The sequence below is a fragment of the Sciurus carolinensis genome, chromosome 7 (assembly GCF_902686445.1).
Source record: "Sciurus carolinensis chromosome 7, mSciCar1.2, whole genome shotgun sequence".
NCBI lineage: Eukaryota > Metazoa > Chordata > Mammalia > Rodentia > Sciuridae > Sciurus > Sciurus carolinensis.
Window position 1 is genome coordinate 129,328,951 of NC_062219.1, and position 26,310 is coordinate 129,355,260.

The 26,310-nt window shown below is 39.0% G+C and overlaps 1 pseudogene; it reads right to left on the reverse strand.

The window, feature by feature from the left end:
• Positions 1-17,827: 17,827 nt before the first annotated feature.
• LOC124989405 (myoneurin-like) lies at positions 17,828-19,288 on the reverse strand (annotated as a pseudogene).
• Between the last annotated feature and the right edge of the window lie 7,022 nt (positions 19,289-26,310).

Consider the following 26,310-nt stretch of genomic DNA (forward strand, 5'->3'; position numbering starts at 1 on the left):
TTTAGACAAGAGACACCAAGGCACCAGGATAGCACAGATAGCCAAAGAAGAACGGGGGGCCTGTACGCCAACAGGTCAGCATGATCCTCTGGGCTCTGTCACTGGACATAGTTGGGTCTGAATCATCCTGTGGGCTCTGTAGTCGTCCTGTGACTGGATGTTGGCAGGGCTACATAATCCCCTGTTCTCTGCAGTCCACCTGTGAGTGAACGTGGGCAGGGCTGCATAATACCCTATTCTCTGCAGTCCACCTGTAAGTGGACGTGGGGAGGTCTGCATAATACCCTGTTCTCTGCAGTCCACCTGTAAGTGGACGTGGGGAGGTCTGCATAATCCCCTGTTCTCTGCAGTCCACCTGTGAGTGGACGTGGGCAGGTCTGCATAATCCCCTGTTCTCTGCAGTCCTCCTGTGACTGGAGGTGGGCATGTTGGCATCATTCTCTGGGCTCTTCAGGCTTCCTGTCACTGGACCTGGTCAGTTCTGCATTATTCCCTGGGCTCTACGGTCCTCTTGTGACTGTTTCTTGGATGGTCTGTAGCATTCCCTGGGCTCTGCAGTCCTCCTGTGAGTGGAAATTGTCAGGTCTGCATCATCCCCTGGGCTCTGCTCTCCTCCTGTTACTGGGCTGCACTCGGTGTTGCTCACCAGCTCTGCTCACACTGGTTTATTTGAGGACGCCGTCCTTTTATGTTTATTATATGGCTCTGAGGTTCTTCATTATTCGGACCTATTTCCATAGAGAATTTTCCAGAGAGTGTTGAACAGTCTTTTCAGCTTTGTAAGCAATAGATGCTGGCTGCTCTCCCAATTTTACTAGAATCTCTTCACAATTTTATTAAACCACTATGTTCAGAAATATCATAGAATCAATAAGGTCATCATTCATGTCATGGAAAAAGCAATACTGGCAGAAAGTAAGTACGTTTACTTTAGTAATTTCACTTTAGAGGGATTTTTTCTATCTTCACTATTTGGCGCACTGAATGTGGAGACAGAGTAGAGTTATTCTGGATATTGCTTTGGCTTTGTTTCTGTGCAGGAGTCACATGTCGTGTGAAGGTTTCCAGCTTCAACTAAGGTGCCGACTTTCCATCCTTCCTCCGTCAGTGAGCCAGGTGACCATGCTTATGACATCCGCTGCAGACAGCAGTGTGTCAGTGAGCGTGGAGCAGGTGCCTCAGGCATGCTCAGGTTTTGCCTGTTTGTTTCTCTAAAGAGGTGCATGTCAACATCCCCTTTTATGTGGAGACATCACTGAACCTGCATCAAAGGCTGTTCTAGTCACAGGCTTTCTACATCTTATTTCTCACACATGTTGTTCTGATGATATTTCATAAATCATGTAAATATCCACTTTCTTATGAGGAAACATTGTGCTAAGAAATTTATTTCCATATTTGGTTTGTGAACAGGATTGTTTTCTCTATACATGTCATTATTACTGCAGGAGAATACACAGGTCTTATTCTATTTCATTCTTTGGGTTTTTAATTTTCACTTTTTATTTGATCTCTGTAGGTGCACATGAGAGTGGATGTGTTTGGTCATGTGGTACCACATGTAGTCTAGCTCACACTAACTAGGATCCTGGTCTTGCAGTGGGACCTGCTGTGGAGCCTCACTTGGCTTGTGCTCACGTATGAACAGCGTGCAAGACTGTTCTGCCAGGCCTAAGCACAGAATCCTTCAACGACGGGTCATCTAAGGAAATCTCCTCAGGCAGCCCAGCCTTCCTCCAGGAGCACTTGTCCCAGGATCCCTCAGAGATCAGCACACCAACCATTTAGATTCTCTTACTATTTCTCCTTTGAAAAACAGCAATGTTGGCTAAGGCCACTTAGACTAGCTTCCTTCTCTGAATGTCCTCACTTTAGTAAAAGGCATTGAACTCTCCATGATCCTTGAGAGAGAGGATTGGAAGGGCCAGTCTCAGTCAGGCATGATGGTGCATGACTCTAATCCCAGTGGCTCAGGAGGCACAGGCAGGAGTGTTGCAAGTTCAAGACCAACCTCAGCAACTTAGCGAGAACCTAAGAAACTCAGTGAGACCCTGTCTCAGAATAAAGAGAAACCAGTGCTTGGATGTGCTCAGTGGTTAGGCACCCCTGGGTTCAATCTCCAGTAACTCAATTCTTTTCCTTTTATCCGTTTCTTTATTTAATTCACACATACAATGTACATATTTATGGGATGCAAAGTGATGTTTCTGCACAAGTATACACTGTATAATGTTCAAATCAGGGCATACATGTATAGCTCTTCAAATGCTTATGTGTCTTTCACTTGATTGTTAGTCTTTTGTTTGTTTGTTGAAGTGTTTGCAATAGAACCCAGGGTCTTTCACATGGTACATAAGCCCTTTACCAGTGAGCTAGGCCCATACACCATGATGTTGAATTTTATTATTTATAAGATTTTATATATATAAATTATTAAACTTCTGTGAGGTGTATTCATTGCAAATATTTTAAGCCATTCTCTGCATTGTTTATGCACCCTGCCAATTGTTTCTTTTGCTTTTCAGAAGTGTTTTTGTTTAATGTAAATCTGTTCCTTTTTGCTGGCATTTCCCGTTCTCTTGGTGTTCTCTTGAAAGATTCCTGACCATTCCAGTGTCCTAGGTCTTTCTCTTCAGGTTTAGGACTAGCCACAGCTCTCTGGTCTTCTGTTTAAGTCTTTAGTCTATATTGAATTGATTTTAAGTTATAAGAGGAGTCTAGTTCTTTCGTCTCCAGGTGAATGTGCACTGTGGCCAGCGACATTTTATTGAAGAGGCTGTTTCTTTCCTGCCTCTTCTCAGCAGCTTTGTTGAAGATCAGCTGGCTGCAGATCTGTGAATCTGCTTTCAGGCTCCCTACTGGGCCTATCAGTGTACGCGTCTTTTTCATTCTAACACGATGCTGCTCTGATCACTGCAGCCTGACAGTGAACTTGGAGTTCTGTAACAGTGACGATTCATCCTGCTTTGCTCTCTTTGTTCAGGGAACTTTTGTCTACAGTTTTAATTCTTTGTGGAATTTCCATGCAGTTTTCCATAATGGCCATGGGAATTGATATTCCCATCAACAAAAATACCCAAAGAGTCACTTTTTCATATACCACATCATTTATTTTCTCCACACCCACCTCACTAACAGTTTTATGTCCTATTAGACAAGAGTCAAACTCTCAGACATGAATTGGTGTCTTTTGGGGGTTTTCATTTGCATTTCCCAGATGGACACCTGCTCACATATCTGCTGGACATTTTAAGTCCTTGTAACAATACCAGCTCAGGTTCTTTGACCTTTACTTACTAGGCTACCTGTAATTTTAGTTTTTAAGGCTGCATATGTTTCTTAGGTTTTGGATATTAAACATTTAGCAGGTATATGGAGAAACCAGTGAAGGAGACCAGTCAGACTTCCAAGATCAATGAGATCCAGGGAGACCAGTCAGGGTTTCGAAGATCACTATTTCAAGGTGTGTTTCCCAGCTCCCTCTCTCTTGGATATGGAAAAATTTTAATCCTGTGCCTCTTTCTTTTCAATTATTTCTTCTTATGATTCCACATGGTTTTTAAATTTCCCCAACTCAGTTCCAGCACTTCAGTGGGAAACAGAATCTCACTGCCTTAGGGGGTAAATCTGCCATACAAATTTAATTTTTTCAAGAATGAAAAATACTCTCTGTGTTCATTTCCTCAATGTTTAATGCTCAGTCATTTGTTCTTCATAAAGAAAATTCTTTTGTTTTTGTATAAAAACTTAGGTGCTAGATATTGAAACTATGGGCAAATTCTCATTGTACTACAGCCCCACCTGTTTTGATCTTTATTTTGGGAACTGGTCTCATAAATGGTTCAGGCTATACTTGAACTTCTTTTCTTCCTTCTCACCCTCCTAAGAAGTTGGGGGTGCTGTGCTCGCCATGACTCAGCCTTTAAATGTGACTTCCATCTGACGTCCATCTGACACCCAGGGTTTCCACTCCTGCCCTTTGTGGCCATGTCCAAGAACTTACTCACGATTGACTCTCTTCATCCTGCTCTCTATGCCACTGTTAGGAGACGGCTGTGGATGGAAAGTACACTCCTTGTCTTACAGCAAGGCACAGTTATATGAAGAAATAAGCTCCTGATCACAACACAGTGTGACATAATAGCATTAATGACTTGCTACCATCTGTGTGGACATGTTGCCATGAAGCCACAAAGAAGAGGCCTTCACCATGGTCTCCTAGAACAGTAAGGTCCCAAAATTAATCAGAATGACAGGAGAGTTCTAGAAGAAGAGCACTTGACAATGAAGCACAAGACTCTGCTTCAATTCATTTTTTGTTCTTTTATTATTATTTTTATTTGATTCATTGCACATACTTCAAAGAGAGTAGTAATCTCCATAATTTTCAGAGAACTGAAAAATTTTTACAGCAAGAATACAAATAACCCAATCAATAAATGGGCTAAGGAAATGAGCTGACACTTCACAGATTTCACAGCAATCAACAGATACATGAAAAAAAAATCAACATCTCTAGTAATAAGGGAATTTCAAATTAAAACTACACTAAAATTTCATCTCACTCCAATTATAAAGGCTATTATCAAGAATATAAACAACAATAGGTGTTGGCAACGATGTGGGAAAAAGGTACACTCATACATTGCTGGTGGGTTGCAAAATAGTGCAACCACTCTGGAAACCCATATGTAGATTACTCAGAAAACATGGAATGGAACCACTATTTTACCCAGCTATCCCACTCCTTGGCCTATGCCCAAAGGACTTAAAATCAGCATACTACAGAGATACAGTCACATCAATGCTCATAGCTGCTCAACTCACAATGGATAGATTGTGGAACCAACCTAGATGCCCTTCAATAGATGAATGGATAAAGAAACTGTGGTAGTTTGAGTTCTTCTTTTCTAATTTGTATCCCTTTAATTTCTTTGGTTTGTCTAATTGCTCTGGATAGAGTCTCAAGGACGATGTTGAATAGAAGGGGTGAAAGAGGGCATCCCTGCCTTGTTCCAGTTTTTAGGGGGAACGCTTTCAGTTTTTCACCATTTAGAAAGACATTGGCCATGGGCTTAGTGTCGATGGCTTTTATAATTTTTAAGGTATGTTTCCACTACCCCAATTTTTTCTAGTGTTTTGAGCATGAAGGGATGCTATATTTTATTGAATGCTTTTTCTCCATCTATTTAAATAATCATGTGATTCTTAACTTTAAGTCTGTTGATATGGTGTATGACATTTATTGATTTCCGAATGTTGAACCAACCTTGCATCCCTGGGATAAAACTCACTTGATCATGGTGCACTATCTTTTTAATATATATTTGTATGCGATTTGCTAAAATTTTGTTGAGAATTTTTGCGTCGATGTTCATTAAGGATATTGGTCTGAAATTTTCTTTCCTCGATGTGTCTCTGTCTGGTTTAGGTATCAGGGTGATATTGGCTTCATAGAACGAGTTTGGGAGGGTTCCCTACTCTTCTGTTTCATGGAATACTTTGCGGAGTATTGAAATGAGCTCTTCTTTAAAAGTTTTGTAGAACTTGGCTGAGAACCCATCTGGTCCCGGACTTTTCTTTGTAGGCTTTTGATGATCTCTTCTATTTCATTGCTTGAAATTGGTTTATTTAAGTTGTGTATGTCCTCCTCGTTCAGTTTAGGTAATTCATATGTCTCTAGAAATTTGTTGATGTCTTTGAGGTTTTCTGTTTTGTTGGAGTATAGATTTTCAAAATAGCCTCTAATTATGCTTTTTATTTCACTCGTGTCTGTTGTGATGTTTCCTTCTTCATTCTGAATTTTAGTAATTTGAGTTTTCTCCCTCTTTCTCTTTGTTAGTGTGGCTAAGGGTTTATCAATTTTGTTAATTTTTTCAAAGAACCGACTATTTATTTTGTTAATTTTTCCAATTGTTTCTTTTCTTTCAATTTTGTTGATTTTGGTTCTGATTTTTACTATTTCCTGTCTTCTACTACTTTTGGTATTGGTCTGCTCTTCTTTTTCTAGGGCTTTGAGCTGTAGTATTAAGTCATCTATTCATTGGTTTCTACTTCTTTTTTTGAATGAGCCCCATGAAATAAATCTTCCTCTAAGTACTGCTTTCATAGTGTCCCAGAGATTTTGCTATGATGTGCCTTTGTTCTCGTTTACTTCTAAGAATTTTTTTATTTCCCTCCTGATGTCTTTTGTTATCCATTCATCATATAGTAGTGTATTATTTAATCTCAAGGTATTGGAGAATTTTCTGTTTTTTATTCTGTCATTCATTTCTGATTATATATTTAGAGGAACCTGGAAATTCCACGAGAAAACTTTTAGAACTCATAAGTGAATTCAGTAAATTAGCAGGTTACAAGATCAATGCTCATAAATCCAATGCATTTCTATACATAAGTGATGAATCTTCAGAAAGATAAATTAGGAAAACCAGCCCATTCACAATAGAATCGAAAAAAATAAAATACTTGGGAATCAATCTCACAAAAGAGTTGAAAGACCTCTACAATGAGCACTACAGAACACTAAAGAAAGAAATTAAAGAAAACCTTAAAAGATGGAAAGATCTTCCATGTTCCTGGATAGTCAGAATTAATATTGTCAAAATGGCCATACTACCTAAAGTGCTATACAGATTCAATGCAATTCCAATTAAAATCCCAATGATGTACCTTGCAGAAATAGAGCAAGCAATTATAAATTCATCTGGAAAAATAAAAAACCTAGAATAGCTAAAGCAATCCTCAGTGGCAAGAGCGAAGCAGGGGGTATTGCAACACCAGATCTTCAACTCTACTACAAAGCAATAGTAACAAAAACGGCATGATATTGGTACCAAAATAGACAGATAAATCAATGGTAGAGAATAGAGGACAGGGACACAAACCCAATAAATACAATTTTCTCATACTAGGCAAAGGGCCCAAAAATATGCAATGGAGAAAAGATAGCCTCTTCAACACATGGTGCTGGGAATACTGGAAAACAATATGCAACAGAATGAAATTAAACCCCTATCTCTCACCCTACACAAAACTCAAATCAAAATGGATCAAGGACCTCCGAATCAGACCAGAGACCCTGCATCTTATAGAAGAAAACGTAGGTCCAAATCTTCAACTTGTTGGCTTAGGATCAGATTTCCTTAACAGGAATCCCATAGCACAAGAAATAAAAGCAAGAATCAACAACTGGGATAGATTCAAAATAAAAAGCTTTCTCTCAGCAAAGGAAACTATTAGCAATGTGAAGAGAGAGCCTACAGAGTGGGAGAAAATCTTTGCCAACCATACTTCAGATAGAGCGCTAATTTTCAGAATCTATAAAGAAATCCAAAATCTCTACACCAAGAATACAAACAATCCAATCAACAAATGGGCTAAGGAAATGAACAGACACTTCACAGAAGAAGATGTACAAGCAATCAACAGATATATGAAAAAATGTTCAACATCCCTAGTAATAAGGGAAATGCAAATCAAAACTACCCTAAGATTTCATCTCACCCCAATTAGAATGGCGATTATCAAGAACACAAGCAACAATAGGTGTTGACGAGGATGTGGTGAAAAAGGAACAGTCATACATTACTGGTGGGGTTGCAAATTAGTGCATCCACTCTGGAAAGCAGTATGGAGATTCCTCAGAAATGTTGGAATGGAACCACCATTTGACCCAGCTATCCCACTCCTTGGCCTATACCCAAAGGACTTAAAATCAGCATACTCCAGAGATACAGCCACATCAATGTTCATTGCTGCTCAATTCACTATAGACAGATTGTGGAACCAACCTAGATGCCCTTCAGTTGATGAATGGATAAAGAAACTGTGGCATATATATACAATGGATTATTACACCACAAAGAAGGATGATAAAATTATGGCATTGCAGGCAAATGGATGAAATTGGAGAATATCATGCTAAGTGAGATAAGCCAATCTCAAAAAACTAAAGGACGAATGATCTCACTGATAAGCGGATGAGGACATATAATGGGGGGTGGGAGGGGTTAGCATTAGGTTTAGGGTTAGGTTTAGTGTTAGGGATAAGGAGTGTGGTAAGAATGAAGGAAAGAAGGACTATAGAGGAAAAAGAGGGGTGGGAGGTGTGGGGGGGAAGGGAAAAAATAATGAATCAAACATCATTGCCCTATGTAAACGTATGATTACACAAATGACATGCCTTGACTCCATGTACAAATAGAGAAACAACATGTATCCCATTTGTATACAATAATAATAAAAAAAAATAAAAAAATAAAAAGTTGGAAAGTATGTTGTGGGAAAAATAAGCACAAATTTTTGAAAATAAGTCAGGGAAAGCACAGATGAGGAGTTATGGTAATCTTCTGTCAAAGCTTAAAATGAGAAGCTAAAAGGAGTAGCACCATTAATAACATTGCAAACAGTAAGCAGATAAGAAACATTATACTTCCATGCTGTGAAAAAAATCTGTCTTGAAATTAAACAACAACAAAAAAAGCAGCCAATGAAAAACATGAGTCTAATATTATCAGTAATTTTGAAGGTAGATGTGAAATCTATATCAGATACAATTAAAAACTTTGGGAAAGGAAACATGCCAGGACATTATTATTATGAACAGGAGTCTCTTAGACTTGGTTTACTCCCACATTTGGGAAGTAAGCATTCCCATAGAACATGGCTCCAGGTTTTAACAATTTGTTTGATGATAGACAGTAGCAGAATCATGAATGGAATCTACATTTTCCAGCTCTTGTTTTAATGGTCTGGCTGCAAATATATATATATACCTTTTCCTTAAGAAATATACTTTGACATTTAAGAGTTCTCTGTTTCATGTACCACCTTTCATTAAGAAGAGTTAAAATGGCACTTTCCATTGTACCACATCTAACAATCATCCCTTCTAAGCAATATATGCTTAATCTATGTTGCTTATTTCTCATTTGATTCAAAGACAATTATTCAATATTGAAATTTTAAAATAATTTTTGCTCTTAGTATCCGTGCAATGAATTGAAAGAGGACAAATTCGCATACTATTTTTCAAAGAAAAAGTCAGAATCGTATGTTTTAATATGTAAAATACAATAAAGCCATTCTCAGATTGTAATATCAGTATTGATTTATGCATTAGTTGTTGTAGATAATCAGTCAAATAGCTTAGAGACTCCCAAATCATTCTATAGGAGGCAAACTGTCGGTTTCTTCAGAATTCACTCATTCATGCTCAGCAGGAGACCATGCCCTAAATAGGGACAGAAAGCTTGACTTAATAAACGCAATATTTCATGTAAGTCAAAGATGGGATTATTTAATTTAATAGGAAACAAATATTACAAGAATACAGAAAAGTAGCACAGCTTTCACACTGACAGCATTACTACTCTTATTAGTAAACAAAATTCTGTTCCACAGCAAACACAGCCAACCTGAAACAGCAGTGGCATAATTTTGAAACAGATATGCCATGGAAGAAGTCACTCTCTGGGAATTTCTTACCCAGGTGAATTTCAGTAGTCCCTGAGGGTTCATATTTTTCTTTCTTGCCTGTAAATACAGTCACTATTAAGAATCATCATTCCAAATTTGGTTTGCTAACATTTTTGAGAAATCCACATAATAGCAAACAAGTATATAAACCCATGAAAGTTGTTGATGTATCTTAGGAAGAAAAGAATGAACTATACCAGGGTATTACTAAGATAGGTGTGAGTTAATTCAGTGACCCATGTCCTCTTAAAAGTGAATAATCTATTTATTATTAGTGATTTTCTGCTTTTAATATTCACATTTTTGTAAACTTGTAATAGAAATTGGAAAATGTGGATACCTAGGGACTGCCAGAAATAGAAACTGCTTTTTCACAATTATAATTTCAGGAAGATAGCCATCCTTGATCTTTGTTAGTAAATTAGCATGAAGATTCTACCAGGGGGAAGAGCCAAGTAACAAAGTAGTAATGCTGTTAGGCAGAGAAGAGAAATAATATTTAAGTAAGGTGCTTATAATATCCTCTCCAAAGAGTCTCCCTGGACCAGAATTAACTCAGGATAATTCATGTTATCTATATTTATCTTTTGGTCTGTGAAAGCTATAATTTTGTAAAATTTCTAAATGTGGTTTTTCCTTGTTTTTAATGGAAAAGGCAAGGTTTTGATATGAGTTTTAATCTTGATTTAGCCTCTAATCAGCTATGTGATATTGATTGACTGACATTGTGATATTTATTTTTCCCATTTGTAAACTGGGAGAGTAATATCTGGTTTGGGGGGCTTATTGTACAAATTATTTGAGATCACACAAAAATAACCAAATGCTTGGTTTGTGGAGAAGATACTCCACAAATGGTAGAGCCCTCTCTTTTCTGTTCAGGCTAGAGATCAAGATTTCTATAATTTTATGATTCCCCAAAACTTAAAGACTTCTACATATAATGGACACTCAATAATTTCAAATGACTACATTACTAAAATATCTCAGCAAAACTGTTAATATGTGAGTTTTAATCACTATCTCCAAGTACATTGAATTTCTACCCTACAATTACAACTGAAGATCCACAAAAAAGATTGATGCCAAAGTTAAGGAGTAGCAGATTTGTATGTCTTCTGTTAAAATAATTTTTAATGATTCTAAAAAAAAATCTTCAAGTTGGTTTTATAGATCAAGAGTTCTCCCTCTTGTCTTTATGTCTTAATGCCCAAACATACAAGTATGCAGTTGCACTAACAATGGAATTCAATATTGAGTTTTTGTCTGAAACACATAAAAAGCAAATCTTATAGAGAGCTTTATGATGCTAATAGTTTGTCTAATCACATCATTTGAAATATAACTCTTTCCTCTACTTCAAAATGAGTGTAAAAACATCAATATTCTTTCCCTGCACTATTTGTACATTGCCACCACATGATATACTCATAATATTCTAACTATAACTTCAAATCAAGAGAATATCCAAGTGCCACCTACATTGTCTTCCTCTGGACCTTCCATGAGACTACTGTTATAATATGAACTGCATTTACATGCATTGAAATACAGAAGAAAAAGTAGACACTATACATGCTAAATAGTTGTTTTCCCTAAACTTATGTCTCTCAGGTGACTCCCTTTCATTCTCCAAACATCCAAGAACATTTTTCTACATTAGGCATTACCTGCAGTCAGGCAATTATTTGCAAAAACTCAAATCAATAATAACTTTGCTTATTTGCGATACAGTCTCTATTTTTCCATGTCTGTTTTCAAACTGCAAGGTTGCCATGAAAGCTGAATCTTTGCAAGTTCATATACATTGCTCTTGCTTACAAACTCCAACTTGAAACTGAAGGTTTAAAACAGCAGAAGTCCTCTTTGTGATTTCTTAGTTGGCCACAGGTTATGGGTTCTCAGTGTTGGCTACATGTTTGGCATCACTTAGAGAGTTCCCAAAAATGCTAAGACCTTGGTTTCTGCCTTCAGAGACTGGAGTTTCCGTGTTATGGGATATAGTCTGGGTAGTCACTTAATGGACTATTCAATTTTGCAGAAAATTTCAAGAGCCTCTTTGTACTAGGCCTGTGATTCTCAAAATGAAATGTGCATATGAATTATCTCAGGTTCACATCAAAATACAGATTCAATTCAATAGGTCTTTGTAGAGTTCTGAAATTCCATACTTCTGACAAACTGCCTAGTGATGCTAATGCTGCTGATCTTCAGATCCAATTTTATGTAGCAAAGCTTTAGACCAAATAGTAATTCAGGCCATATGATATTAAATCCCCTTTATCAATAACCTGAGTCCCTACCTCTAATCACAGTAGAAACTTTTCAAATGGATCTAAAATGAGGTATGCAAATGATATATATTTACTTTTGCGTGAAGTTAAAGAAGATACTGAACTATAATTGGTAGCCACTAAATCTTGCACTGATGTAGCATCTGACCCTAAACATTAATTCTGTTCTTCTATACCTTACACAAATATTTATTTTGATATTAGGTAGATGTTTAACCTTAAAAATCTATTACATCAAAAATTTAGGCAGAACCTAATAAAATGCTACTAAGAGTAATCATAAATGTAAAGGTATGAATTAGATGGTAACATGTCAATCACAGTACTTTTTGAATTATTATTGTAGTAATATATGAATATATTACTTTATTCTTAAATTACAAGATTAGAGGAAGGTTTTTAAGTGACATCTGCCTATCATTCCAGGACAGCCTCTCTTAATTTAGTATTAATACATATCAAGTATTTAATATGCATTAAAATATGAAAGTATTTTTAGAATGAAAATTCACATTACTACCAAGTGAAGGTTTATGGTGGTAACTGGGGGATATTTTCTGCTAAAAGGCCAAAGAAGTTAGGTTAAGAACAATAAGGATAGAGCAATCATGCTTCATGTCAATAGTGATTTATTATGTGCTATGTACTTGTTTGAAACACCGTGTATAAACAATATATATTAATAAAAAGTGTTTATATATTTACATATAGATATTATATATAAAATAAAAATTTAGCAGGTATTTATTTAACTCTCCAAAGTACCCTATTAGGTGGGTAACGTTACTACTCCAGCTTCAGTTGAAACAAAACCTATGATACGGAGAGTTTAAGTAACTTATACAAGATCAAAGATTTAAAAAGCGTTGTAGCCAGTATTAAAATCCATATTTTCAGGATTTGTTGTTAATTTTTTACTAGGGAACTTAATTTTTTAGAGCATCTTTGGATTTGCAGCAAAATTGAGCAGAGAGTACGGAAGGGTCTCATGTGTCTCTTATTCTATATATGTATAGCTTTCTCCACTGTTGATATCCTATGCTAAGCAAAGATTTTCAAATCTTTGTTTTTACCCTTTTTATCATAATGCCTTTGAAGAAAGACAGCAAACCCTTTATATGAAAGAAGGTTGGAAGGTACTCTGATCACTCTTCCACTCTCTACTCTTTTCTCAGTAAAGCAGTTCTGTAATTTCTAGAATCCCAGCAATTTATCCCTTTAAGCACAAGTAATTCTTTTGAGATAATCAAATGGCTTACCTGCTTCTCACCTCCAGTTTTTCTAATTCTTTTGGGAACCTTTGATTGCAGGTAGACAAAAATCAGGGAGGTTTTTGGTCACAGGATTTCTAAAACAGTGGTAACAACAGTTCCCCAGGTAGTGGGAGAAGGAATGATGTTGGGGGGCCTATAACAAGAAAGCAAGGGAAATTCTCAGAAGTCCTACTCCATGAGGGAAATAGGAGAAGTCTCTGATAATTGGGAGATGTGGCTTTCTCTGAAGTTTCTTGTGCATGTAGAAATTTTCAGAAAAATAGAGAGCTTTAGCAGTCAAGATACAGATTGATTTATGTGGTCTGGATATGCTGCTTAAGAGAACAGAAAACAACTGAGACTTTAAATTAGTAGTTGCTGCCATAAAGAATCATAAGACATGTTTGGGGAACTCCACTGAGTGATATGGGTCCCATCCTGGTGTTTGGGTGCTGGGAATTATGGAGTCAAGTATTAGTGGTATTATCACTGAAATTGGGAATGGTCTGTTGCTGATGATGTATCAATATAGGTTCATGATTGGAGCAAATGTATTGCAATATTGTGAGATATCATAGTGGAGAGGGTTGTACACATGTAGAAATGAGACATTGGGGAACTTTTTGTGTTTTCTGCTCAGTTTTGATGTAAACCTAGGGCAACTCTAAAAAAATATAATCTAGCAAAAAATTTATAAGATATTGCTTTTCAGAAATAATTTGACATCCAAAATTTTAAAGATCTCAATAAACTTGGAGCCCATAATTTTGCTTCTACTAATGAATACTAAGTAATTTGTTAATGTAGCATAAACTTTTGAAGATTTTTAGTACAACTTTTAATGGTAAATTAAAAGCAACAAACAAAGTAAAACCTAATTGTCAATGAGCATTCCAGACTAAAGAAAGTACAAAATTGTTTAATCAAAGGCATGTTTAGAATATTAAGCAACTTAAAATGCTCAATTAAAAAAACTAGTTAAACAAAAAGAAAATATATTGAAGATGCAGATGACTTTAATAATAACTCTTAGAAACATAAATACCTAAGTACTTTTTGAAACCTATATGCAAGCTGTGCACAGTGGTGCACACCTGTAATCCCATCTATCAGGGAGGCTGAGCTAGGAAGACCACAAGTTCAAGGCCAGACTCAGCAACTTAGCAAAACCCTATCTCAAAAAACATTTTTAAAATGTTAGGGGGTGGCTATGAATATAGTTCAGGATAGAGGCTCAGGGGTTCAACACTGAGTTCAGTTAAAAAAAAAAAAAAGAAACAGTGGTATATGTACACACTGGAATATTATTCAGTCATGAAAGAGAATAAAATTATGACATTAATGGGCAAATAGATAGAGTTGGAGAATATCATTATAAGTGAAATATGCATCAGTTCCAATGTTTTGAAGTATGGAGAGGTGAAATAGGTAAAGTGAAATCGCAAGTATTTCAAATGTTTAATCAGATAACACACTAGCTCAACTGTATGTTCTACACACAATATTTCTTGTGGTTGAAATTTAAGAATAATACAAAACAATATTTTCACTTAATTAAGAATCAGGATGTGCTGTAGACTGCTGAAGTCCGGACAATAGCACCAGGCAGTGAAGAGGTTTTAACAAGCAGCATCTTCAAACAATCATGAACTGTGATCAAACTTAACTTCTTATATATCTGTTAAAAATGCATTTAAATAATTAATAGGTCAGAAAATCCACAGAGAAATATGTGCATGCTCACTTTTTGAAGGAAGCATCAGCAATATTTCTATGTATCGTCAAAAGTATTCACATCAAAAATTTTAAAAGTGAACAAGCACTCAACACATAGATAAATGTGGTGGGATTTCTTTCGTTGTTGTTGCAGTAGATATTATTCTATGTGGCACTCTTAGTGAGTCATTCTAAATAGCCTCAGATGCCATCTAGACAACTAACCTCCAAAATTCTGAACTGTCAATTCAATTCTCAGAAGTCCACATTAGCAAAACCAATATTCATGTTCAAATCTTTACTATCTCTCCTGTTTTCAATCCACGTATGACTGCACTAAAATTCTACCAACCAGAATTTCTCAATTTTTAAAAATTTTAGTCTAACATATTCTCAATTATTCTATTCCTAAATACACAAGGGGTAATGATTGATCTGACTGCCTCCCACACACCCCATATAAAAACTTACAAAGCTCTTGTGTTTCTATGTATTTTACATCTTGAAAATTCATCTAATTTCAAAATACATATTACTTTTTATTTTGTTGAATATTCTTTCTTTCTCCCATTTTGGTGAAAGTAAAAATTAAATTTTGCTTTTATGATTTAAAGTTTTATGTCTTTGATGACAGACAGTTTAAAATTCTGTACTTCTACACATCAAAAAAAACTTTGTGGTCTTTCTGTTTACAACATTCAGCATTTTTGGTAGTCCTCAATCAAGACAGACTGAATGAAATTTCCTTGTGGTATCCCAAAAGTTAAAGCTGAATCAATCAAGGGCCTCTAGGAACCAGATTTCATCCTGAGAAGGTACTGTAATCCACAGGATGCAGCCAAGGAGGGTTCCCTAAAGGAGCCATGGAGACTGCCAGTGAGAGTCCTCAGGAGAGTGCCATAGAAGAAACATAGAGGATAACTGTGAGATTCCTCAGGAGGGTTCCATAGAGAAAACATGGAGGATATCTGTGAGAATCCGGAGGGGAGTGCCCTAGTGGAACAATAGAAGATACCTGTGAGAATTCTCAGGAGAGTGCCCTAGAAAAATGGAGGATGCTGTTGAGAGACCTCAGGAGGGTGCCCTAGTGCATCAATGGAAGATACCTGTAAAAATCTTCAGGAGAATTCCCTAGAGTAACCATGGAGAATATCTGTAGGAATCCTCAGGGGAGTGGCCTAGAGGAACCATGGAGGACACCTGTGAGGGTCTTCAGGAAAGTGCCCCAGAGGAACCATTGATGATACGTGTGAGAGTCCTCAGGAGGGTGCCCTAGAGCAACCATAAAGGATAATTGTGAGAATCTTCAGGGGAGTGCTCTAGAGCAAACATGGAGGACACCTGTGAGAGTCCTCCAGGGAGTGCCTAAAGGAACCATGGAGGATAATTCTGAGAGTCCTCAGGAGGGTGCCCTAGAGGATCCATTCAGGATGCCTATGAGGTTCTTTAGGATGGTGCCCAGAGGAACCATTAAGGACACATGTGAGAATCTTTAGGAGGGTGCTGTAGTGGAACCATGGAGGATAACTGTGAGAGTCCACAGGAGGGTGCCCCAGAGAAAACATGGAGATTGACTGGGAAAATCTTCAGGGTGCTGACATAGAGGAAACAAGGAGGATGCCTGTGAGTGTCCTCAGGAGTGTGCCCTCAAGGAACAATGGAGGATACATTTGAGAGTCCTCAGTGGAGTGCCCAAGAGGAACAATGGTGACTGCCACTTAGAGTCTACAGGAGGGTTTCCTATAGCAACCATGGAGGATACATGATGGTGTCCTCAGGTAATTGCCCTAGAGGAACCTTGGAGTATACGTGTAAGAGTCCTCAGTGCAGTGCCCTACGGCAACCAAGGGGGATACCTGTATAAGTCCTCAGGAGGGTGCCGTGGAGGATCCATGGAAGATACTTGTGAGAGTCCTCAGGAGGGTGCCCTAGAGGAACCACGGAGGACACGTGTGAGTGTCCTCAGGGGAGTGGCCTAGAGGAAACATGCAGGACAATTGTGAGAGTCTTTAGGTGGGTGCCCAGAGGAACCATGAAAGAAACCTGTGAGAGTTTTCAGGACTGTGCCATAGAAGAACAATGGAAGATACCTGTAAGACACCTTCGGATGGTGCCCTGGAGGAACCATGGAGGAATCTGTGAGATTCTTCAGGAGGGTAAAATACAGGAACCATTGAGAATGCTTGTGAGAGTCCTCAGGAGGGTGCCCTAGAGTAAACGTGGAGGATATTCATGAAATTTCTCAGGAAAGTGCCCTAGAGGAACCATAGAAGGTACCTGAGAGTCCTCTGAGGAGTACCCTAAAGGAACCATGGAAACTGGCTGTGAGAGTCCTCAGGAGGGTTCCCTAGAGGAACCATGGAGGATACCTGTGAGACTCCTCAGAAGGGTACCCTAGAGTAACCATGTAGACTGCCTGTAAGCGTCTTCAGAAGGGTGCCCTAAAGGTTCCATGGAGGATACCCATGAAATTCTTCAGGAGGGTGCCCTAGAGGAACCATGATACTGCCTGCAAGAGTCCTCAGGAGGGTGCCCAAGCGATACCATGGAGGACACCTTTCAGAGTCCTCAGAAGGTTGTCTGGAGAGGCCATGGTGACTGTGTGTGGGAGTCTTCAGAAATGTTCCCTAGATGAACCATGGAGCCTGCTTGTGAGAGTCTTCATGGGGGTGCACTAGAGGAACCGTGGAGGATGCCTGTAAAAATCCTAAGGAGGGTACCTTCGAGGAAACTTGGAGGATGCCTGTGAGAGACTTCAGGAGAGTGCTCAAGAAGAACCATAGAGGATACGTGTGAGAGTCTTCAGGGGGTGCCTTAGAGAAACCACAGAGGATCCCTGTGAGAATTCTCAGGAGAGTGCCCTAGAGGAAAACTGAAGGATGCCTGTGAGAGTTGTCAGGCAGGTACACTAGAGGAACCATAATAGATTCCTGTGAGTATTCTTATGAGGGTGCCCTAGAGAAACAAACTATACAGTCTGTGAGAGACTTCAGGGGGGGTGCCCTAGAGGAACCATTGATAATACGAGTGAGAACCCTCAGGAGGGTACCCTAGGTGAACCACGGAGGATATATGTGAGAGTCTTCAGAGGAGTGCCATAGAGGAACCATTGACGATAGAATAGACTTTTGTTTTGTGTTTCTTGAAATTTTTAATATCTGTGTAAGAATTTTCACATAATTCACAGATAAATGGTCTTTCACCTGTATGGGATCGAAAGTGTTTGTTGAGTTCTCCTGAGGAAATAAAACTTTTCCCACAAATACCACATATGTATGGTTTTTCACCTGTATGTTTTTGAGAATGAGTGATAAGAGAACTAGAGACAGCAAATGCCTTTCCACAGGTGTCACACACATAAGGCTTTTCTCCAGTATGCCTATGGACATGATAGGTCAGTGTGCTGGCCTGGGCAAATCTCTGTCCACATCTATCACAAACATATGACTTCTCTCCACTGTGCTTCCTTGCATGAATCTTGAGATTGCTAGAAGTTGCAAATTGTAAATTGCATGCATCATATTTATAGGGATTTTCCTCACCATGATGCATGCGACTATGGAAGACTAGCTGGCATTTCTGAGCAAATCCTTTATCACATAATTCACATTTGTATGGCCTCTCACCTGTAAGAGTTCTTACGTGCGTTTTCAGTTGATTACACTGGGTAAATGCTTTTCCACACAAGTGGCAAACATAAGGTTTCACTCCTTTATGTATTCTCATGTGCCTTCTCAAGCTGCTGGCTTTAGAAAACACTTTCCCACATGTGTTACACATTGGCTTGGCCTTGGAATACCTCTGATCCAGTTCTTCCCCAGAGTTCTCCAGCTCATAAGGACTCTTGACACTGGCTATATTAGACAAAGAGTGTTCTTTCAGAGCACAATTTGGCTGTGATTTTCCACACTTCCATTTCACTCAGTTTGCACAATGGCAGGAAAGGTATTCTCCACAAACGACGTCAGCTCGAGTTCTGAATTGTCTCTTTGTGTAACTTGTTCGAATACAGGTGTGGACAGTTTATTTGCATCAAGAAATAATTCAACAGATGCATTCTCTAAAATGTCACTGGGATATTGCACTGTTTTATTCTGCCCTGTTTTCTGGGAGTTGAAAGCTTTTTTCTTCTTTTTAGTTTGAGAAGATTTCTTTGCTAAAGCTCCTCGTTTAGAATTTGCCTGAACTAAATCTGTAGATTCTTCTGATTTTTCCCAATTGTTATAATCTCGAAGAGTAAGAAGACAAGTTTATTGATTCAATTCAATGTTTCCAGTAATACTAGATATCTCCGTAGAAGAGGGATTAGAAATAAAAGCAAAATTTTCCATCTTTATTTTACATTTAGTTACTACCTCTTCCACTTTGAGATAGTCAGCAGCCTGATGACTATCTGTTTCTTTAACATTCCAACTGTCAAGATTTAAAGTTCCTGTGTATATAAACTCCAACAGTTTCTGAAATCCATCAGCCTTCACCTGACTCTGCTTCCCTTTGTTTGTTCAGTCTCTCTAAAAGGTGCTCACAGTGGTGTGAATACTGCATTTTGATATCAGAATGGAATTTTACCCTTGATACACCGCCACCCAGGGGGAACACTTTCTTCACTCTCTCTCCGCCATCTTGGGAGGACGTCACCACACCATGCTCCACCTCTCTTCTTCCTCTACGGTGGCATCACGTCCCGTTCTGTCCTCCCGTGGTAACTCCAGAGGCTCTAGGGCCTTGGAGGTCCGACACCGTCCGAGGCCGACAAGCTGGCCCACCGACCCCTGACTCCCCAGCATGCCAGGCGTCCCCGAAACAGCAGGCGTTGAGGATGCGAGACCTAAAGGTTGGTGCACAGCGCTGCGCCCGTCTTCCTCATGATGAGCTCTCTGCTTGACCGACAGTCACCCTGTATTCGCCGGCACTGAGTCTGGACCCGAGGCCTGGCAGCCCGCACTGCCGACCTCTCCAGGGGCCACGCTGGGTGCTGCATCACAGATCTTTTTCTATTTTGATGAAAGACCTTCTCTCTCTTTCTCTGTCTCTCTCTCCCCCTCTCTCTTTTCTTCCTCACTTTGGACTAGCTGCCCTATATGAGAGAAAATATTTAACCTTTGGCTTTTTGGATTTGACTTATTTCATTTAGTGAGAGAGTCTCCAGGTTCATCCATTTACCAACAGATGCATAATGCCATCCTTCATTATGGCTGAGTAATACCCCATTGTGTATATACTCCACATTTTCTTTTTCAATTCATCTGTTGAAGGACACCCAGGTTGGTTCTGTAGCTTGTCTCTTGTGAATTGAGGTGCTGTAAACATTGATGTGCCTGCATGACTGTAGAATACTCATTTAAAATCCTTTGGAAATATACTGAGGAGTGGTGTAGCTGGGTCACATGGTGGTTCCATTCCTAGTTTATTAGGAATCTCCATACTGCTTTCCAGAGTGGTTGTTCCAATTTTCAGTGCCATCAACAATGCAGGAATGTACAATTTCCCCACATTCTGGTCAATATTTGTTGCTATTTGTGTTCTTGATAACTGCCATTCTGACTGGAGTGAGATGCAATATCATCATAGTTTTAATTTTAATCTCCCTAATTTCTAGAGATTTTTACCATGTTTCCTTGTATTTCTTCAGCACTTGTACATTTTCTTTTCAGCAGTGTGTTTTGATTTCTTTTGCCCAGTTATTAATTGGGATATTTGTTTTCTGGTGTTAAGGTTTTTAAGTTCTTTGTTTATTCTGAATGCTATGGCTCTGAAGTGCAGAAGTCTGTGATCTTCTCCCATTTTTTAGGTCCTCTCTTCACACTCTTATTAAAACAATTTTTTATTCTAGTTAGTTATGCATGACAGTGGAATGCATTTATACATTTTCAAAAATCATACATAAATGGAGTATAATTTCTCATATTTCTGATTATACATATTGTAGGTCACATTGGTCATGCAGTCATATAGGTACATGAGGAAATAATGTCTGTTTCAGTCTACTATCATTACTTCCCCCATCCCCTCCCCTACTTTTACTCCTCCCTACATAGTATGAGGAAACTCTATTCTTCCCCATTCACCCTCCCCCTTATTGTGAATTAGCATTCACATATCAGAGAAAACACTCAGCCTTTGGTTATTTGGGATTGGCTTGTTTCACTTAGCATAATATTCTCTAACTCCATCCTTTTACCAGCAAAAGCCATTCTTTCTCAGAGCTGGAATCAATGAAATTGAAACCAAAGAAACAATTGAAAAAATTGACAAAATAAAAAGTCAGTTCTTTGGAAAAATGGACAAAATTGATAAACCCTTAGTCACACTAACAAAGAGAAGGAGAGAGAAAACTCAAATTACTAAAATTCAGGATGAAAAAGGAAATATCATGACAGACACTATAGAAATACAAAATATAATTAGAATCTATTTTGAAAATTTATACTTGAACAAAAGAGAAACAGGTTTCTAGAGACATATGATACACCCAAACTGAATCAGGAAGACATACACAATATAAACAGATGAATTTCAAGCAATGAAATAGAAGAAGTCATTAAGCGCCTACCAACAAAGAAAAGTCCGGGACCAAATGGATTTTCAGGCGAGTTCTACAAGACTTTCAAAGAAGAGCTCATTCCAATACTCTTCAAAGTGTTCCATAAATTAGAAGAGGAGGGAACGCTATCTCACTCATTCTAAGATGCAAATATCACCCTGATACCAAAACCAGACAGAGACATATTGAGGAAAGAAAATTTCAGACCAATATTCATAATGAACATACATGCAAAAATTCTTAAACAAAATTTTAGCAAATTGCATACAAAAATATATTAAAAATATAGTGCACCATGGACAAGTGGGTTTTATCCCAGGGAAGCAAGGTTGGTTCAACATCTGGAAATCAATAAATTTAATTCACCACATCAAAAGACTTACAGTCAAGAATCACATGATTATTTCAATAGATGCAGAAAAAGCATTTGATAAAATACAACATCCCTTCATGCTCAAAACAGTAGAAAAATTAGGGATAGTAGAAACATTGTTCAACATTTTAAAGGGTATCTATTCTAAACCCATGGCCAATATCATTCTAAATGGAGAAAATCTGAAAGCATTCCCCCTAAAAACTGGAAGAAGGCAGGGATGTCCTCTCTCACCAATTCTATTCAACATTGTCCTTGAAACTCTAGCCAGAGCAATTAGACAGACCAAGGAAATTAAAGGGATATGAATAGGAAAAGAAGAACACAAACTATCCCTATTTGCTGATGACATGATTCTATATTTAGAGGAGCTGAAGCATTCCACCCAAAAACTTCTAGAACTCAGAAATGAATTCAGTAAAGTGGCAGGATATAAAATCAATGCTCATAAATTTAATGCATTTTTATTCATAAGTGATGAATCCTCTGAAAGAGAAATTAGGAAAACTACCCCATTCACAATAGCCTCAAAAATATAAAATACTTGGGAATCAATCTATAAAAAGAGGTGAATGACCTCTACAATGAGAACTACAGAACACGAAAGAAAGAAATTAAAGAAAACTTTAGAAGATAGAAAGATATACCATGTTCTTGGATAGGCAGAATTAATGTGGTCAAAATGACCATAGTACCAAAAGTTATATATAAATTCAATGCAATTCCAATTAAAATCCCAATGATGTACCTCATAGAAATAGAGCAAGCAATCATGAAATTTATTTGGAAAAATAAGAGATCCAGAATAACCAAAGGAATCTTTAGCAGGAAGAGTGAAGCAGGGGGTATCACAATACCAGAACTCCAACTATACTATAGAGCAATAGTAACAAAAATGGCACCAAAATAGACAGGTAGAACAATGGTACAAAATAGAGGACACAGAGACAGTCCCAAATAAATACAATTTTCTTATACTAGACAAAGGTGCCAAAAACACAATGGAGAAAAGATAACCTGTTTAAAAAATGGTCCTGGAAAACTGGAAATCTATATGCAGCAGAATGAAACTAAATCCCTATCTCTCAACCTGCACAAAACTCAATTCAAAATGAATCAAGGTTCTTAAATCAGACCAGAGACCCTGCACCTTATAGAACAAAAAGAAGGTCCAAATCTTCATCACGTTGTCTTAGGATAAAACTTCATTAACTTTACTACCAAAGCACAAGAAATAAAAGGAGAAATCTTTAATTGGGATAGATTCAAACTAATAAACTTTTTCTCAGCAAAGAAAATGATCAGTAACGTGAAGACAGAGAGCCTACAGATTGGGAGAAAATCTTTGCCACACACTCCTCAGATAGAGCACTAATCTCCAGAATCTATAAAGAACTCAAAAAACTTTACACCAAGAATACAAATAGTCCAATCAAATGGGCTAAGGAAATGAACAGTCACTTCACAGAAGATTTACAAGCAATCAACAGATATATGAAAAAATGTTCAACATCTCTAGTAATAAGAGAAATGCAAATCAAAACTACCCTAAGATACCATCTCACCCAATTAGAATGGTGATTATCAAGAATACAAGCAAAAATAGGTGTTGGCGAGGATGTGGGGAGAAAGGTACACTCATACATTGCTGGTGGGGTTTCAAATTAGTGCAGCCACTCTGGAAAGCAGTGTGGAGATTCCTCAGAAAGCTTGGAATAGAACCACCATTTGACGCAGCTATCCCACTCCTTGGCCGATACCCAAAGGACTTAAAATCAGCATACTACAATGATGCAGCCACATCAATGTTCATAGCTGCTCAATTCACAATAGCCAGATTGTGGAAACACCCTATATGCCCTTCAATAGATGAATGGATAAAGAAACTGCAGTACATATACACAATGCAATTTTAGTCATAAAGAATAAAATTAGGTTTTCAAGATGGCAGACTAGAGGGCAGCTGTGTTTTACATTGCTCCAGGATGCAAGATTCAAAAGAGGAGATAGTTAGAGACTTGGGACCAACTCAAAGCCGCCAGGTGACTCTCTGCCATTGGGAAGGCGTCCCGGATGGGGCGGTAGCCCCAGAACGCAGGAAACTTTGTGAAGTAGAGTTACTCGGCGAGACGCCTATCCCCCTGCTGGAGCAGTAAACACTGACAACTGGGATCATCGTAGAGGAGGCGGCTCAGCACAGTGCTTGGACTTGGAGCAACCACTGGAGCTCCGGGCGACTGTCTGAGGAGGAGCTGCGTGGCGAGCTGTTTGGACTCAGAACGATTACTTCTGAACAACGGGGAGCTGCCTGGAGGAAGAGGAGAAGCTCGCCGGGTCGCTTGAACTAGGAGTGACTGCATCAGTGCCACAGGTGGTTGCCAGAGGTGGAGCTGCATGGTGAACTGTTTGAACTCAGAGTGAGCACTCCTGAACACCGGGAGGTTGCCCGGAGGAAGAGGAGGAGGGCGGCGGGTCACTTGACCCTGGAGTGACTGTATCAGAGCCACAGGCAGTTGCCAGAGGAGGAGCTGCATGGCGAGCTGTTTGAACTCAGAAAAACTGCTCCAGAACACCAGTGGCCCGCCTGGAGGAGGAACACGGTGGGTCGCTTCATCTAGGAGTGACTGCATCAGAGCCACAGCTGGTTGCCAGAGGAGGAGGCGAGTGGTGAGTTGATTGCACTCAAAGCGACCACTCCTGAACACCAGTGGCCTGCCTGGAGGAGGAGCGTGGAGGGTCACTTGGTCTTGGAGCCACTGCTCCTGAACAGCCGTGGGGCTACCCTGAGGAGGAGGAGGAGGAACATGGCGGGTCACTTGGACTCGGAGTGACTGCCTAGGGCTACGGGCGGTTGGCGGGAGAAGGAGACGCGAAGTGAGTTGCTTGGACTCCTAGTGACTGCGACGGAAACTTGGCCACTGTCTGAAAGAGGAGATGTGTGGTGGGTCTCTGGGTATCAGGGCTATTGTACGGGGCTCCAAGTGGCGGCCCAGAGGAGGGGCCGCATAGTCATGCGATTAGGTGCAGAGCAGGGTCCCAGGAACTAGGTGGTTTCTTGCCAGAAGAGCCGCACAGAGACATGCCTAGGGGCGGAGCGAAGTTTCCAGGACTGCGGGCAGATTCTCTGGGAGAGGCAGCCTAAGGAGACTCCCCTGCGAAGGGGAGGCTCCCAGGCCCAGGACATAGGTCCGGGCCCCTGGGAACATTGCAGAGGAAGACAGCCCAGCCCAGGTGGGAGTTGTAGATTGAGGGGAACCTCTAGAAGGGCAACTGACCAGCGAGGTGTCCCCAGTGAGTGAGTCTTCCCTGCTGGGGGAGGTTTTCCCACAGGGACGATAAAACCAGAGGCACAGGCACAAACAGGCCTTGACTCAGCCTGCAGCCTAGTTCCCCTTTGGATGACCATTGGTCAACAAGTGGAGGCACCTCTGTCCACTAGCAGGGAATATACGCCACCTGAGGGTCACCACCCCTAGAGAGGCAGCTTCTTCGTGGAGCTCTGCATTATCATCAACTTCCTCCAAGACTTCAGGCTACTGAAGGATAAGAAGGGATATACTAGCAATCTTCAGGGACATTATAAGTCGATAGAGGAAATCTGCAATATCTTAATGACCCACTGATTACTGAACAATATGAGAAAACAAGAGAAGAAAATGCCCCAAACAAATCTACATGTTACATCAATAAAATCCAATGACAGCATGGCAGACGAAATGACAAAAAGGGAGTTCAGAATGTACATAATTAAAATGATTAGGGAAACAAACAATGAGATGAAAGAGCAACTGCAGGCATTGAATGATCGCACCAATCGACAGTTAACAGAGCAAACTCAGGAAGCAAAAGATCACGTCAATAAAGAGTTAGAGATAATGATAAAAAACCAAACAGAAATCCTTGAAATGAAGGAAACAATAAACCAAATTAAGAACTCCATATAAAGCATAACCAATAGGATAGAACACCTGGAAGACAGAACTTCAGATATTGAAGACAAAATATTTAATCTCGAAAACAAAGTTGAACAAAGAGAGAAGATGGTAAGAAATTATGAACAGAATCTGCAAGAACTATGGGATATCATGAAAAGACCAAATTTGAGAATTATTGGGATTGAGGAAGGCTTAGAGAAACAAACCAAAGGAATGAACAATCTATTCAATGAAATAATATCAGAAAATTTCCCAAATCTGAAGAATGAAATGAAAATCAAGTTCAAGAGGCTTATAGGACTCCAAATACACAAAATTACAACAGGCCCACACCAAGGCACATTGTAATGAAAATACCTAACACACAATATAAAGACAGAATTTTAAAGGCTGTGAGAGAAAAGAAACAAATTACATTCAGGGGCAAACCAATACGGATATCAGCAGATTTTTCAATCCACACGCTAAAAGCTAGAAGGACCTGGAACAACATTTTTCAAACTCTGAAAGAAAATGGATGCCAACCAATAATCTTATACCCAGCAATACCTATCTTCAAAGTTGGCAATGAAATAAAATCATTCCATGATAAACAAAAGCGAAAAGAATTTACAAAAAGAAAGCCAACATTACAGAACATTCTCAGCAACATATTTCATGAGGAAGAGATAAAACACAAAGAAGCAAATCAGGAAAGGGAGGAATTATCCTAAAG